Source organism: Rattus norvegicus, chromosome 20 (assembly GCF_021556685.1).
Source record: "Rattus norvegicus strain SHRSP/BbbUtx chromosome 20, alternate assembly SHRSP_T2T, whole genome shotgun sequence".
NCBI lineage: Eukaryota > Metazoa > Chordata > Mammalia > Rodentia > Muridae > Rattus > Rattus norvegicus.
Genome location: NC_141553.1, coordinates 46,099,609 through 46,117,174, shown reverse-complemented (window position 1 = coordinate 46,117,174; position 17,566 = coordinate 46,099,609). Strand labels below are relative to the sequence as shown.

Sequence of the window (17,566 nt, the reverse complement as noted above, 5' to 3'; positions counted from 1 at the left end):
CAGGGCAGAAATCATTTCTAGAGCTCCTACATTGAAATAACATAAAATAAGATTGCACACTGGCAGGGAATTAAGCTCCAAGTTCTGTCCTGTGCTTTTTAGCTACCTGAAAGAACCAGGTCCCCAAACACGACGTTGTAGGCTGCACGGCTCCTTCTCTAAAGACTTAGGACAATAATCTCATCCTGGAAGCTGCAGTGTGTTACCGTGTGTCCCACACTAAACCCTTTCGTCCATACATCCTTACTTACAGATGCCCATTGCAAAGAGATCTACAGAGCCTGGTCTCCGGCTTCTGCTACACTATAAATATTAGGTTCTCAACGGGACTCCTCTCAGATGTCCTGTTGTTGACCTGTGTCATGGAGATCCTGCAGCTTTGGATCTGCAGGACTGGCCCCCCTTCACACGCTCCAGCAGTTCACAGACAGGGTAGATGTTGGGGTGGACCAATCAGAGCCTTGGATCTGGGCTGAGTGGCAGCTGAGCTGGTCAGCCTGCCGGCTCTCCTGTGTGCTCACCACCAGGCAAGCTCCCCAGCACTGGCCCAGCTGGCTCACCCAATGAGGCAGCCGGCAAGGAGCAGGGTAAACTCTTCCAGGCTCACAGCCTTGAGGGCTGACTTACCCACACCTATGCCACCAGGAGCCAGCTCTACGGTGCTTCCGAGGCAAAGCACAGGCTGCTTTCCCAAGTGCTTCAGCCACTGATAGAGGCAAGGCCGACTCTCCTGCTTGCCACAGGTGGCGAGGAGTGAGGGGATGGCATCTCTCTATCATCACCCAGGCCACGGACCATGCCCCTCTTAACAGCACACTTAAGCCCTTGCAAATATAGGTTTTGTATAAAAACTAGTGTGGATGACCTCTTCCAACCTTGATCTGTTAAGACCTATATTCACAGCTACATCAGAGATGGCCAAAACCAGCCACTGGCACTACTTTTAAGAGTCCCAGCCTTTTAGTCCCTGAGAGGATGCAATCAAGCAGAGTGTGCAGTAAGGATGATAAATGTGACGTGCCCGTTACTATAAATAAGTGTAACATATTCTCCCAACCCATTTAATTACTTCTTGTGTAAGGCGGTGCAGTGAACGAAACCGAACTCTGAAAGCGGGAGAGCCCTCCTGTCTCTCTTAGGTAGTTTGACAATCCTAATTTTAGACTTCACGAAGCCTTTTTTGAAGAAGGACGGTTACATTAGGATGACAGAAGTATGCAAAAATTTATCGCAGAGATCCTCCCGTTATCTGATGGGTTTAATGGTTCATCAGACTCTAGAGAGAAGGAAGAGAGGAAAAAGACAAATCACAACTGTCTGAGGGAGCATGGTGGGCCTGGCGCATATCTGTCTCTGTAAGCCACAGGGGGACTATGCCCCACACCAGACGTTCAAGAGAGGGATGTACAGCGTATCAGGTGACTCGTGAGGTGGCCTGAGGAAAGACGCTTGGTGAAAGTGAGCTGAGGTTATATATCCATTGCTTGACGAATCCAAATAACCGTGCAAGTTAATGCGACGTTTTCCCTCAGAAACCAGACAAAAGAAGACAAGCCCACATCTACTTCCTGATGAGCCTGTGGCTGCTGGAATCCACTATGTCAAACACCCGGGGACAGCACCAATTGACTGGTCTGTATGAAGTTCCTATCCCTGTCCCTGTTTTGCCTCATACTAATTGGGGCTGGTATAGGGCCACGAGGAAATGTGGCCTTGCTCAGAAAGGTGCTGTTCCCACTAAGCCCTCTATCGAAGAGCTTGGAACCTGAGGTGACTGGAACTCACTGTTGTTTATCTCCTGTGACTTTAATTAGTTACACATTCTGAGATGCCAGCACTTAAAATACACAGTGGAATTACTGAGTCATTTTTGGACTCTTATGATAGGAGGACCCTAGAGATTATAGCCCTCATCTGACTCTCGGCATGCCCAGTAACTTGCCGAGTCAGCCAGAGGCAGACAAAGAGTCTGCTATTCTGGAGGGGCCGTAGGTTAGGTGAGAGACTTGGATGCTACTCTGGAAAAGAGCAAGAGTGCACTTCTGCACTTCTGTGCTTGCTTGTTTAGACGTCCACAAGTCTAGGGAGATCTCGGATGCTCCACGTATGGTCTAAACAGACAGAATAACTTGAGCTCACATGAGTATGGGTTTTACATATTTTAGATATTCCTGAAACCTAGGGCAAGATTATCCAGGGTTTCTGGTCAAGCCATGGCTGGCTGGCTACTACTGTTCAGAACTTAGTTTTCCTTCTGTATCCTGAGCAAACTTACTCTGAGGTACACGGGACTCTGCATCGCTGTGATCTCTGGTCCTGTTCCCAGCAGCACCCCCTGTAGGCTCACATTCAGCCCTGGAGACTTGAGCCATCAGTGCCTTTCTCTCCAAGACAGAGCCAAGAATATCAGCCTATCTAACAAACATATATTTCTTCCTCACTAAAGAAAGGGAAGCTAACATGAATGCCCTCAAATTAACGTGAATGTCATTATACATACATTAAATGTGTATTTGTCACAATACACATACTTGACACTTTAGGAAGTTCAGTATTTCAAATTTCCCCTTCTTGTGATCTGTCTTAGTCACTGTTCTATGGCTGTGAAGAGACACCATGACCAAAGCGACTCTTATAAATAAAACATTTAATTGGAGGCTGGCTTACAGTTTCAGAGGCTTAGTCCATTATCATCATTGTAGGGAGAGCATAGTGGCATGGAGCCAGATATGGGACAGACAGACAGACAGACAGACAGACAGACAGACAGACACACACACACACACACACACACACACACACAGCTTGGCTTGAGGCTTTCAGAACGTCAGAGCACACCCCCAGGGAGCCACTTCCTCTAGCAAGGCCACACTTCCTAACCCCTTTAATCCTGTCACATAGTACCACCCTTCATGACTACGCATCCAAATACATGAGCCTGTGGGGGACATTCTTACTCAAACTACCGCATCACATAAGGTCAAGAAGTCTTTCCTACTCATCTATCATTTCTCTAAAATTATCATCAGTTGTCCATGCTAAAACAGAAGTCCCAAGAGGGCATAATCAGAGTCAGGCCGCAGCAGGACGGAATAGAAACCAGACAAAAGGACATCATTCACAGCTTGTGGGTGTGGACAGGGTGAGGCTGGTTTCACCAGGGAAGGGGGAACAAGGAACCAGAGTGGAGAGGGGGTGGAGGGTGGGGGCTCGGGCAGGCCAATTGACAACAGCCTTGTGAATGGGGCAGAAGAAACATCTTCTTAGCTCCTGAGGGGTCAGTGCCAAGCAGAGACATTCGCCTATGGGCAAACAGCTGGTTCGTGGGAAGGAGAGCAGCAACTGAAATCCAGACTGACTTCCTTTAAACCCACTTTTTAATTAATTTTCTTATAAAACTCTATAGTTAACATTAGCAAACACAGACAAGAAAATCCCATAATCTCATATCCCAAAGACAACTGTTAGCATTCCAGTGTGGTTTCTGTAGGCTTTTCCCACATGGGAATTTTGTTTTCAAAATTAAGTTTGTATTAATACCACAAGTGACTTCCTATCCTGCTTTCTTATTTAGAAACTTAACATCTGACCAACTTACTTATTAATTCGGGCAGTCAACATTTTAACTAAGACTATACTTTTACTCCACGGGGCTCTACAGGTTAAATGAGGCAAAACCAATCGTGGGACACTAGGGCTCTTTGCCACCTTTTTGGCAGTGTACAACTGTTAGTTACAGAACACCAGTGTTTCCTGGAATTGGAAATACCACCATCAAAAGTGTCTAACAGGCAATACTACTAGTCAACACACAATGAAAAGCTACGATGTATTTATCTTGAAGATGCCAGCACCAGTAAGCTCCCTGCCTGGAATCAAATGTATCCGATGAATGTTATTATTAATGAAGAGGGTCCAAAAATAACAAGTTAAAAAAAGCTGCCCTTCTCAGCCTCAGGAGAACATGGGCTTTTAATGGTTTAATGCTCCACTTTGCAGTTCAGAAACAGCAACAAAAGAAGTTACCCATCCCCACAGCTACATTTGGAAGAATGGGAATTCTTTGAAAAGCAAAGCAAATGTACCCCTTTGGCTTAACAATCGGAGTGATCAGAACTTGCCCAGTCAGTCAGCTCACACAGGACTGTGTCACAGCTCAGAGTCATTTCCTATTATTCATCGTGCCAGACATTTTTCTCTTCGCATTCTGGTCAAATGAATGAGGAGCCCCAGGACTTCTGACTTTTCATCAGGTACAGCTAAGAAGTAGAAGAGACTGCAATGTATACATGTGTGTGTGTCAGATATGACTGCAGTATATAAGTGTGTGTAAGTGTGTCAGATATGACTACAGTGTATAAGTGTGTGTAAGTGTGTCAGATATGACTGCAGTGTATAAATGTGTGTGTGTCAGATATGACTGCAGTGTATAAGTGTGTGTAAGTGTGTCAGATATGACTGCAATGTATAAATGTGTGTGTCAGATATGACTGCAGTGTATAAGTGTGTGTGTGTGTCAGATATGACTGCAGTGTATAAGTGTGTGTAAGTGTGTCAGATATGATTGCAGTGTATAAATGTGTGTAAGTGTGTCAGATATGACTGACTGCGATGTATAAGTGTGTGTAAAGTGTGTCAGATGTGACTGCAGTGTATAAGTGTGTGTAAGTGTGTCAGATATGACTGCAATGTATAAATGTGTGTGTCAGATATGACTGCAGTGTATAAGTGTGTGTAAGTGTGTCAGATATGACTGCAGTGTATAAGTGTGTGTAAGTGTGTCAGATATGACTGCAGTGTATAAGTGTGTGTAAGTGTGTCAGATATGACTGCAGTGTATAAATGTGTGTAAGTGTGTCAGATATGACTGCAATGTATAAGTGTGTGTAAAGTATGTCAGATGTGACTGCAGTGTATAAGTGTGTCAGATGTGACTACAGTGTATAAGTGTGTGTAAAGTGTGTCAGATGTGACTGCAGTATATAAGTGTGTGTGTGTCAGATGTGACTGCAGTGTATGTGTGTAAGTGTGTCAGATATGACTGCAGTGTATACATGTAAGTGTCAGATATAACTGCAGTGTATACGTGTGTAAAGTGTGTCAGATATGACTGCAGTGTATACATGTGTGTAAGTATCAGATATAACTGCAGTGTACACGTGTGTGTAAGTGTGTCAGATATGACTGCAATGTATAAGTATGTGTAAGTGTGTCAGATGTGACTGCAGTGTATAAATGTGTGTAAGTGTGCCAGATATGACTGCAGTGTATACATGTGTGTAAGTGTGTCAGATATGATTGCAGTGTATAAGTGTGTGTAAAGTGTGTCAAATAGGAAGGACAGAAAGTAAGGCTGGCACAAGGGGCCCCTGTGTCTGGAGGGAGGTAACTGGCCAAATATGTGCATGCTTCTGCAGCTGTTGGGAAAGCTCTCTTAGAATCCAAGACACCATCCATCTGACCTGGAAACAGACGTGTCTGTGTCTGGCAGCACCCCCTCCCCAGACAGTGACCTACAGGTGCTGACAGGCAGAACCTGGTGACGAGAGGATTGGGCATGCCCACCACAAGCAAGATGGCCTCTGCTTCCTCAGGGCAACGTGACTCCTGCCCATAAGGTAGCTTGCCACTGTTTCCCCAATGACAATTTAAAACCGTCTTGCTCTTCCTCAGTATCCCACGGTTACTCCGTTCCTCAGCAGGAAGTTGCACTTCACACCCCAGTCCGATGTTCGGGTAATCCTGCGCTCCACTTTTCTCTAGACTTCTCCCTCCTCTTGAAAGTTACTCTTCCTTCACTATTTGTCAAGTGGGACGGCCAATCTGGCATAACGTTATCCGGTGGAGTGGAGGATGCACGCACACTCTGACTCGGGAGTTCTACCCTGGGTATCTCTCAGGGGAAGCTGCTGCAGTGTGCACACTCAAGAACGGTCACGGCAGCACTGACGAAAATAGCAAAATAACAATAACAATAATAACAATAATAATAACAACAACAACAGTAATAATATTTTTTTAAAAAAATGATCCAGACAACCATTGACAGAAGATACGTAAAAATTATGGTACATTCATAAAGTGGATGCCAAGTGAGGCAGTAGTAACATAAATTCATTTCATGCACGAAACAGAGGTGAATCTTGAAGAAGGCCAATGGTATAAGAATGCCACTTAATACGGCCCTGAGAGAAACAAAACTTCACAGTAGGTTACTGATGGAGACTGACAGAGGGCCTGGAAGGCTGATGGGGGCACCCACGAAGTGAGGGAAGGCTGGTGCTGGGGTGGGGGTGCTGGGGAGCACCCACAAAAGGAGGGAAGGCTGGTGCTGGGTGTGGGGGTGCTGGAGAGCACCCACAAAAGGAGGAAAGGCTGATGCTGGGGGCAGGGTGATGGAGAGCATTCGCAGAGCTTGGCAGTTCGAGACAAAGACAAGTGGGTAGAGCACAGGGCTGGGCCAGTAGGTTTTCCGCACGCCACAGAAAACTGGGAAAGAGATCCAGTACAAAGCAACAGATGAACCAGGAAGACTGGAGGTGGCAGACGGGGACAAGGGAAGGCTGCTGCTGGACAAGCACCTTCAGGTTCCTTCAGGTTAGTGAATGACGCTGTCGACCGTAACCCAGTCAGAAGACACGCTGACAGGAAAGGAAGCAGAAACTGTCTATGAACTGTCTCTGTCTATGACACAGAAGGAATGGGGGCTCCTGGGGTAAAGACCAGGGGTAAGGGTTGCCTAGACTTTTATGAAAACAGGAGGAAGATACTCACTGAACTGGGTTTTACCTTCCAGAGACAGATGAAGACAACAGGTCGGTGAAGTTGCATTTCCAACAGGTAACAAGTACTTTCTCCTGAGTAACGCGTCTGCTCTGTCGGTTTGAAGAGATCATTTCCCAAGCCTTTGACTTTTCCCTCCAAACAATCTGACTCTGATGCTGTAAAATCTATAAAACAGACTTCGACCCTATCCTCTCCATCACTACAGCAAAAGAGACATGCAAAAGAGGCTACAATGGCTAGAAGCCAAAATTAATTAAATCCAAACACGAGGAACTGAGGTGTCCTGGGTTTTTGCTCTAGCGGTCGATGGGCTGTGATGTTAGACCCACAGCCTCCTAGCTCACAGCTCATAGTGGACAGAACCACAGCTGCGAAGTCGCCTGCATATCTGAGGGCTATTCAAATGTTTTCCTGTTATCAGACTTGCTTTTACTTCTTCCCATAAGCATCAGTTGAACACGTGCCCAGCTCCACTATGAAGGGGAAGGCGCTTCTCCTATCAGGTAACGGTAGAATCGGCTAAGCGGCAGTAACTAACGCACCAAACTATTCTTTTCTCTGGTCTAGAAGGTCTACTTTTTAAAATACTCTTCTAGGGGTTGGGGATTTGGCTCAGTGGTAGAGCGCTTGCCTAGCAAGCACAAGGCCCTGGGTTCGGTCCCCAGCTCTGAAAAAAAAGAACCAAAAAAAAAAAAAAAAAAAGAACTAAAATACTCTTCTAAAGACAGACTAAACCATCCCCAGACAAAGGTTCTCTTTGCTTGTTTTAAACTAACATAACACTCAATCCTGACAGAGCTACAGAAGAAACAGGGCAGAGGAAGGAAGGAATCGTTGGCCTGCTGTACAGATCTCCTACCCACTAAAGCTGGGAAGTAAGCCAGCCCGGCCAGCTCAGCCTGTGACAGGGGAAGGGGGGCCATCATGACCCAGCTCCCTCCTGGGGCTCCCCTGCTTCAGGTGCTACGGTATGAACCCTGTCTTTGGACAGTCAACACGGCATCTGTGATCTCCTGATACCACTTCACGATTTGTCAGTGCCAAGATCAGGACCTTGGATCAACACACCCTTTCTGCTTTGTCACACGCCCCACGTGCAACTCTGAGGCACTCTCAGTCTTTTCAGTTCTCGCTTGGAGGGGCCATGTAAACTGACAAACTGTTGACTCATTCTTGTCAACAGGACTGCACGCAGGGATCCGAGTCTCCTTCACTTTCCATCCTGACTGCCTTCACTACTGAGTGCATACGTACCACGTCCTCCCCACAGTGGCCATGCTCGCCAGCTATGAGTTCTCTATAGAACGCACAGACCTAGGGGACCAGTCTTTAGTAGAGCCCTTAAGAGAGAGTCCGGGAGCCTGGGGTTGGGGGATTAACTGGTAAAGTGCTTGTCTTACAAGCATGAAGACCTGAGTTCGACCTCTAGAACCCACATAAAAATGACAGATGTGTTAGTACACACTTGTAATCCCAGCAGCAGAGAGGCAAAGGCAAGGGAATCCCCAATCCCTGGCCACTCAGTTGGCCTTAGATGGTAAACTCCAGGCCAGTGAGAGACCTTATCTCAAAGAAGGTGGACAGCTCTGGGGGTGACATCTGAGGCTGTCACCTGGTCTCCCACACGTCTCTCTCTCTCTCTCTCTCTCTCTCTCTCTCTCTCTCTGCCCCCCCCCCTCTCTCTCTCTCTCTCTCTCACACACACACACACACACACACACACACACACACACACACACACACACAGCTTGCTACATCTGAGCACAGAATCCCCGCCCCTCCTTTAAAAACAAAACCTGTACCGGGCAGTTTTATGACATAAGCTAGAGTCATTTGAGAGGAGGGAACCTCAACTTCTCATTTTCTCAAATGCCTCCAAAATATCGGGCTTCAGGCATTTTCTTAATTAGTGATTGATGGGGAAGGGCCCAGCCAATTGTGTGTGTGTCATCCCTGGATTGGTGGACCTGTGTTCTGTAAGAAAGCAGGCTGGAAAAATCACAGGGAGCAAGCCAGTAAACAGCACCCCTCCATGGCCTCTGCTTCAGCTCTTCCTCCAGATCCCGCCCTGTGTGAGTTCCTGTCTTAACTTCCTTCGATGATGAACAGTGTGGAACTGTAGGCCAAATAAGTCCTTTCCTCCCGAGCTTGTTTCAGTCAGGGTGTTTTTGTCAAAGCAACGGAAACTCTAATTAGGTGACAGGAAACAGGCTCAGAATTGGAAACCACAGACGCCAATGAAGGATCTCTCAGCACAGTGGCTAACCAAGAACCCTTATCACGGGCACGGGTCAGGGCACTGTCACACAACTACTAGATCGTGGGCTCGGCAAAGCACTAGGCAGCCACTCAGAGGCCTAGCTTAGTGAGCATGAAGAGAAACCCTGGACAAGTGAGGATTCAGCTATGCAGACTGTGGAGAGAGATGATTCCACCCCAGGGGGGCACCGACATCCCAGGATAGCATGTTCTTGGGACAGGGTTTTGCACATTGTTCCTCAGTCAACATTTTCATCAGGTTGTCCTTAAAGAAGTCATCAATAATAAATACACAGTGAAAATGGGGGGAAATCCGTTAATCAGAGAAAACAGATTTCGAGGTATCTCAGAAAGTTAAAATAATGGCTAAAACCGACTCAAAAAGCCACACGAGCACATTTTTAAAGAGGTAAGTCTGGTTTTGACTTTAACAGGTCTGTGTGTGGGCTGGTGTCATCACCCGCCTCTCACCCTGCAATCTCCTCAGCTAGACAGCTCGCCTTGTTTACCAGCTCCGCTGGTGACTCCCTCCCAGGAGATCAGGGGATGAAGATCTAGGGCCAAGGACACTCAAAATGGCATCAGTGATATAGCTGTGACGTTAGACTGGGGCTTTCTTTTACTCTTTAGGCTCAAGCTTCTACCTTAGGCCTTATCTTATTGAGAAGAGTCTAGACTCTCTTTCCCACCTGCCTTTAGCCTGCTCTTGGCTCCAGGATGTACTCAGCCAGAGAATTCCACTGCCAAACCTCTGCCCATCCAGATGGCCATCTATCGAAGAGTTTCCCTTGTGCCATGCTCACAACATTATTTGAGCTAGGACCATCCCATGAGCATGGCCCAACCCACCGGTCTATTTGTCCTCTGGACCCTAAGCTGATCACGCCTGCCCTGACAGGGAACCAGATCTTATAACAGCAAGAAGAAAGAAAATGTGAAGAAGGCTCTTCACCCAACACAAGCTCCATGCAAACTGGAGATGCTACCTGAACATGTGGCTTGGCTCCCACTGGGTTAGCATTTGTGGAACGATTTAGCCCTCGAGATGACACAAGTGTACACAACAGAGGAGGCGATAAGAAGACGGGAGAGACAACAGCATAGGCCTCAAGCCAAGGACACCTGAGGCTACCAGGAAGAATGGATTCCCCCAAGCCTCTGGAGGTAGCATGAGCCTGTGGACAACCTTAAGGCTAAACTTCTGATCTCTAAAGCTGTCCGGGAATATATCTGTTGTTTCAAGCCGCCAAGTCTGTAATAATTTGTGATAGCATCCACGATAGACAAACAAACAAACAAACAAACAAACAAGTTTTCTGCTTAAATAAAACCTGGTTGTGGGCTGGAGAGATGCTCTGCAGTCAAGAGCACTGGCTGTTCGTTCAGAGGACCCAGGTTCCATTGCCAGCCCCCACATGGGCGCTCACAACCCCCTGTAATTCCAGTTCCAGGGGATCCAACGCTCTCACACAGACACATATGCAGGCAAAACACCAGTGCATATAAAATGAAGTAAAAAATTTTTAAATTGGTTGTGGGTTAAAAGTGGACAGTGATAACCTTCTTTAAGGCGAAATATTGACTTTGGATGCATTTTTATAACTGGGACCACCAATCTCAAAGCAAGTGCAGGTGTTTTTGGTAAGAGTTTAGGGGCAGTGCCAAGCATCTTTTATGTACCCCCGTGTACCAATTTCATTAAGAATCATTCCCTTCATATGTAATTTCTGCAGACAATAAGTCTATGCAAGGTATAGAACCAAATACACCAGCCTCTATCTACCACAGTCAGACAGGAGTGTACAGCTCCTGGGGAAGGGATCCATGCCAAAAGAGACAGACCCAAGTAGCTGAGACCTTGTCCTTCTGTTGTAAGGAGGGAAATATTTCCTCCCATTTGGTCCATGTCCTGCTCTATCTTCCCTATTGATGAACGCTACCGAGATGGAAATATAAACTCAGCAGCAGAAAGACACGAGGTCCACAGCTCCCCCATACCTCCTGCCTGAAGCATGCTGTCTGCCTGAAGTCACTCTCTTGCTATTCCAGAGGACCTCCAAAGACCAGGACAGGGTTAGAGAGACTTTTGAGGTGTGGGGCTTCTCATTGTCCCTGATAAAAATACCATTACTATTTTTATTACTGCAAGTAAGGGAGAAAGTCCCTTTAAATCCAGAGAAGAGGAAACAAAAGATGAGTGTAAAATTGCCAGTTAAATTGTGCACGGCTAATGACTGCCTTCTGCTCGACTGAGCTCCAGTAACATCCACCAGAGAGTGGAAAGAGAAGGGTGCACCTGCTCTATGAAGTGCCTGGCGTCTGGCCACTTGCTGGGGGTCAGCCCTCAAGCAGATCATTTCTCTTCAGTTGAGCTTCACTCTTCTCAGAGGTAAAATGGTACAAGTAGACACAGCAACACTCACCAGAAGAGAGGCTGACCCACTGGTGTTGGTTAATGGTTCTATGGCCCAGAAGAGAGGCTGACCCACTGGTGTTGGTTAATGGTTCTATGGCCCAGGAGAGAGGCTGACCCACTAGTGTTGGTTAATGGTTCTATGGCCCAGAAGAGAGACTGACCCACTAGTGTTGGTTAATGGTTCTATGGCCCAGAACAGAGACTGACCCACTAGTGTTGGTTAATGGTTCTGGAATGAATGGATAAAATGTTCTATGTCGGGACTAACAATCCACCTCGAATTGTTCCTCTTTCCTTGGATTTTGATAGTGAACGCTTTCCTTTCTAGCTCTTCTCTTGCCATTACCATCAGTATCTGCCTGGCTTTATAATGTCTAGAAGGACTGTTTATTATCTTGGGAAGTTAGTGCTGGCAGAGGGCATGTTTTCTCTTCTTAGACAGAAGCACTTTTACAATCCAGAGATTTATGTAAGAGAAAGTTGGTCAGTTATTATGGGTGATACATAACTACTATTTTTGGCCCAGGACTAAGAACGATTGCCTTTGAGTCTAAAACAGACCTTGAAGCATGCTCCTCCATGCAAAACTTACTGTCCCCTTTATCCCCAACTCAAAGCCATTCTCTTGCCTGGCCCCCAGTCAGCAGGAGTGTGGGCCGCTAGAATGGGTTCATCCATCACTGAGGGTGGAGTCAGAGGCAAGGAGACTGTGAGCAAATCTCTCATCCTACAGTCCCTTGGACTGAGCAGCCCTACATACATGTCAGTCGGCTAAAGGGCATGGCGCACCCCCACACGGGAGATGCCCTCTCCAGTCCCCATCAATGGGCAGGCAGGACAAGCTTGGGTCCTGTCACTCCATCCAGGAAGTCATGGCTTCCTCAGAAAGCTGGGCATGAGGCTGGAGTTCTTCTTTCTCCTCTTCCCCCTTTCTACCTCCCCAAAGCAGCCATCACAGGCACAGGGAGGTGCTTTACCCCAAATCATACCCTCCCTACATTGGCACTGGAGGCATAGCTGTAGGCCACCCTAAAACCAGCATTTTGAAACCTCTGGTCAGTCCACGTCATTACTGCTGAGCGCCTGGGCTCAGAAAAGCCTCCGCTGAAACTGAAGAAAGATTTGCCAGCCTGGCCGCCTCTGGACCGGCTGCACAGTCATCACCCATGCACGGCTTCGAACCAGCATGACTCAAGATGCGGCCTCCTGTTTCAAAGACGTGACTATTTGGAACTAGGCTATCTCTCTTCCCACAAGCCGAGTGGCTGCACTATAAAATCCCAGGCCCCACCTCGCCTTGGGAGTTCAGATAAAAGCCAAGCAGCTGTGGATGTGCGGGCCCACACGTCTCACCAGACTCCAGGGAAGCAGCCCTCCAGCGGGAGCACTTCTCTGTGTACTCTGCTTTGGAAGGGCGCTCTCGTTTTGGAAGGCCACAGTGCCAGTGCCCTTTGGACAGGCAGAGCCCCCGTGGTCCCCAGTGCAGCTTTCTAGCTGCAGGGATTCGCTAGAAGGGCTCTTGATCTTTCTGAGACGCAGACGTGGCAGGGGCTTCACTATCATGGATGGCACTGGAAAGACTTTTAAACTCAAGAGACAGAGGCCATCCAGGGCACAAGGAAATCAGCTACATGAAGAGCAGCTATGACTGAAGCAGACGTTATTGTAAGGAAGTCTATTTAAACAAGGTTTCCAATTACTAAATTGAGTCCATTTAATCAGCTTTTCATACAAAAAAAAGTACATTTTTTCTTCCAAAATTCATGTGCTTGTAATTTCACTTTCAGAAGTCGCGTTTGATAATTTTAAAGTAGTAAATTACAGAATTCACACTCAGAAGAGTATCCCTCTGACTGCCAAAAGTACAAACAATAAAACCGCTTGATATTTTCAATGTGCTCCTGGGTCTCTTTTTATCTCTGATTTGCTCTGATTGCCGGGATTACATTATTCTTAAGAATTATCTATTCATTTGTCTACTTGACACTTTGTACTTCTGGAGAGAAAGCCAAGGAACGGCCATCTTATCTCCACATAATGCTATTAACAAGCACAATTCCCACAAATAAAATCCCTAGATGGAGCGGAGAGGCCACTGTTCCTTGAATGGATATTAGGACTGCTTCCACTATTTCACCACGCACCCAAGTGGCTTCCCCTGCTCCGGCTGCCCTTTCGGCTGGCTCTCATTCACTCGCTGTGCCCGCAGCTAGCGGTTTTAAAGGGTCTGCTATGGTTTGGGCATTGGGCTTAGCACAGAGCGTGATTTTGGCCTGTCAGAGACTACAGTTCAACAGGGAACACAGTTCCTACGCTAACTACACAACTGCAGTGGCGGCTTTGAAAAGAACCATAGCGATCGGCCATGAACTTGGGTGGACGTGTCATAGAACAGCTCTTTGAGGTGACACTGCTTCCTCACAGTGTAGCCCCACAACTTTCTAGAGGATAGCACACCAAATACATTGACTCGAGTACCATATCCATTCTAAGATAAGGTATGGGGAAAAGGTGGTTCTGGATGCAGACAGACCTCACTGGGATTCCTGACATAACCACAGGACCTAGGGCAGCTTCATGGTGGCAGCCATGTCCCATGGGTACTACTTGGTCAGTATAACATGCATGGGGCAACACTCTTCAATTGGCTGCCGACATCAGGTAATTCGGAACTGATGATGCTGACTTAGGTGTGAGCTTTGGCATTCAAAATAAAGTCCCTTCCCACGCAGAGTTGTGTCTTCACAAAAATCCACAACCAAAAGAAAAAAAAGTACAAACATCCCTCCTACAACAGATGCCACGGTGCATGGCTTCTCCCTGCTCACATGGTTATCAGAAATCACTGTTTATACAGCAGGAACTCCGGCACCAGACAGCCTTGGCACGCATCATCATCAGCAAAGGAAGAGCTAGTGCTCAATCGCCCTCTAACAATTGGAAACGATTTTGAATTAAGGTTTTTGCAAAGGGTGAGCTCCCTCACGGCATTAAGTGATTTTCAAGTCCTTAGCTGCTTTCCTGAGGATTGGAGCCCTTCTGTGGCAGCTAGAACTCCTACCTTTTAATCAGCACCCCTTACTCTATAATTCCCCACTATGTGGAAATGCTCACGAGACAAAGTAAGTCAGACCTGCTCAATACTTGGCTAGATACTCGGGCTGTGCCCTTGTACCCACAGGGGCAGCCATGAAAGCCTAGCTTCCAGGAGCCCCCACGTGCTGGTAGGCCTGACAGAAAATTCTATACCTTGTGACCAACAGCCCTTTCCTACTTTGGTACAAAAATGTACGTCAAAAAAATTCAAAATATATATGGTTTGTGTTTCTAAACATAAAACATGGATAATTTTACTTAGTTCTGAAAAAGGAACAACTTTTTTGGTGTCTTTTGTGGGGAATAAGGAGAAAGAAAAAGGGAGGGGGTCCTCACCATATAGCCCTGGATTGGCCTAGAACTCAGAGGGATCCATCTGCCTCTGTCTCCTGAGTGCTGGGATTAAAAATGTACAGCACTGTGTCCAGCCGGGACCACTTTACTGGTGGGAAGTTAGAGGTTACAGGAACAGTAATTAGCTTAAGGTCTTAAAGAAAGTTAAAAGAACTGAAACACTTTAATTCCTTCCATCTTCCCCTGACTCCTCTTAAGCCGTATGCTTGCCCGGGATTAGGGACCTACGGTAGCTCTCCTGCAGTTACTACAGCCTCAGGTTGAGTTCTGCCTGATCTGAGGGTGCAGAGTGAGACCACAGCCTGGGAAGCACCACATTCACCCAGCAAGCCCTGGGATGTCTCTGGGCACCCAGAGGTCTGGCTGATCAAAATCATAGCACACTGACCTTGCTGACCTCAAACCCAAGTGCAGAGGCTTCCAAAGCTCCCTGTCTTGTCTCAACTTTTATTTCCCTAAGACTGTCCTGTTGGTATTGAGCTGAAAAGCTCACCAATGAGCAGATCACGGAAGTGAATTCTGTAGAAGCCAGAGGCCTGCATACGATGCAGGGCCAGGGCTGCGCACGATTGCTCTAGATCAGTGTTGCAGACAATGTACTTCCTTGACCCAAAAACATTTCACCCAATACAAAGGGGCTCTAGGTCAAGGAGAAGAACTTTACCCACACTGAAATTCAAAATGGGAAATAAATCTAAGTCGTTCCTGATGATGGCAGTAGTGATGGTGATGGTAGTGGTAGTGGTGGTGGTGGTGGTGGTGGTGGTGGTGGTGATGGTGATGGTGGTGATAGTGGTGGTGGTAGTGATGGTGGTGGTGGTGGTGGTGGTGATGGTGGTGGTGGTGATGATGATGATGATGGTGGTGGTGATGATGGTGATGGTGGTGGTGGTGGTGGTGATGATGGTGATGGTGGTGGTGGTGGTGGTGGTGATGATGATGATGATGGTGATGGAGGTGATATTGACGGTGGTGGTGGTGATAGTGGTGGTGGTAGTGATGGTGGTGATAGTGGTGGTGGTAGTGATGGTGGTGATGGAGGTGGTGTTGATGGTGGTGGTGATGGTGGTGGTGGTGGTGGTGGTGGTGGTGATGGTGGTGGTGGTGATGGTGGTGGTAGTATGGTAGTGATGATGATGTCAAGGAGGCCAAGTAATTGAGAGCTGATGGAAATCACGCTCTAGGCGATGTGGTGGGGCAGAAAGGACTCCTCAGGAGTAGCCAGTATGGCTGACATCCGTTCAAGAGAGAAGAGAATTCAGAAAAGATGCAGCCACACTTGCAGAAAGGGCAAAGGAGTGGTCCCTTCACCCAAGTCCACCAACTGCTTTCTGGGTAGCTCAGCCCTTTCTAAGCTTCCGGATCTGCTCCAGTGCCATTTCCATCACACATTATCACCTAAGTAGGCCCCTGTCACATCCTCTTATGCCTCAACTAAGTTCGATGTCTAAAACCCAATGGGCGCGCGCACACACATACACACACACACACACACACACACACACACACACACACACACGTACACGTTAACCGAGTGAAAGAATGACCTGTTACCCAGTAGCCGTAATTCGAAAGCGCGGCTCGGGCACAGTGAGCATTAGCCGTCTGGGGTGGAAGAGAAGGTGACACGGAGCAGACAAAGAGGGCGCCCTCCACTCCCTGAAGGCAGAGCAGTGCTCTGAGGCCCAGCACCCATCCCACAGCCATCCTGTTTTATGTACAGAGAGGAGACCTAACTTGGAGCTAACACATCTGTGTTCATCACTGTCCGAACTTAAGTGAAGCGGGGTATTCTATTTCATATGCCAATTTTATCTCCAGGTCAACTTCTCTCTCAGAAACCTGTGAGGCTTGTAACCCCAGCACTTGCAGGTAAAGGCAGGAGAATCATGAGTTCAAAGTCATCCTCAGGTACACAGTGAATCTGAGGCCACCATGAACTACAATATTAAAAATTAAAATTAAAAACCCCTGTGGACTAATTAATCACAGGGTTCCACCACGACGCGCTCTCTAACCCACAAGGCTCTTGGCTTCAGCGCGGGTCTTGTCAACTTACTTTTGCCACGACTAGATCAGCATTGTGTTCCTTTCAAACACTGCAAAACAAAAAAACAAAGGAAGACATTAAAAATGAACTAAACGGCTTCTGTATGTAAACTACCGCAAAGCACCACCACACAGTTCCCGTTTGTCAAGGACGATTAATTTGCCCGCAGATTGTCCTCAGTGACATAATTTCTGCAGTTGCCACAGACGCCTGCCTGCGATGGCAAAGACTGGTGGACAGGAAGGATAAAGGGTAGAGATCACGACTGTACAACCATGCACTCATATGCACACGCGCACGCGCACGCACACGCACTCCTTCTTAGGGCCTCTACAACCATCCGTGGTTGGTGGACACGAGGATTGAGTATTTCTGCTCAGTAAGATGGCTCACACCCACCACCAAGCCCTCCGGAGGCTGAAGCCAGTGGTCACACCCTGGGTCAGGGCAACTCTGCCTACGGAAAGAGACCCTAATTCAAAGGAAAACAAAACAAATCTCTCTCCAGGCCCCAGCCCAAATTCGCCTCGACTCTCCCGTCTTTGTCAAACCAGGCTGTCTTTTCTTGTCCTTCTTGTGACAAAGTATCACTCTGCTACACAAGC

General features: G+C 47.3%; 1 protein-coding gene across 8 annotated transcripts in view; it reads right to left on the bottom strand.

The window, feature by feature from the left end:
- Fyn (FYN proto-oncogene, Src family tyrosine kinase) overlaps positions 1-17,566 on the bottom strand; it is a 192,019-nt gene that overhangs the window by 150,595 nt on the left and 23,858 nt on the right. For 5 of the 8 annotated variants that reach the window (XM_087596871.1, XM_087596875.1, XM_087596869.1 and 2 more), the window contains 1 exon segment: positions 16,971-17,010. The exons of the other annotated variants lie outside the window; for them this stretch is intronic. The gene's annotated coding sequence lies outside the window, so the exon portion shown is untranslated. 8 annotated transcript variants of the gene reach the window in all.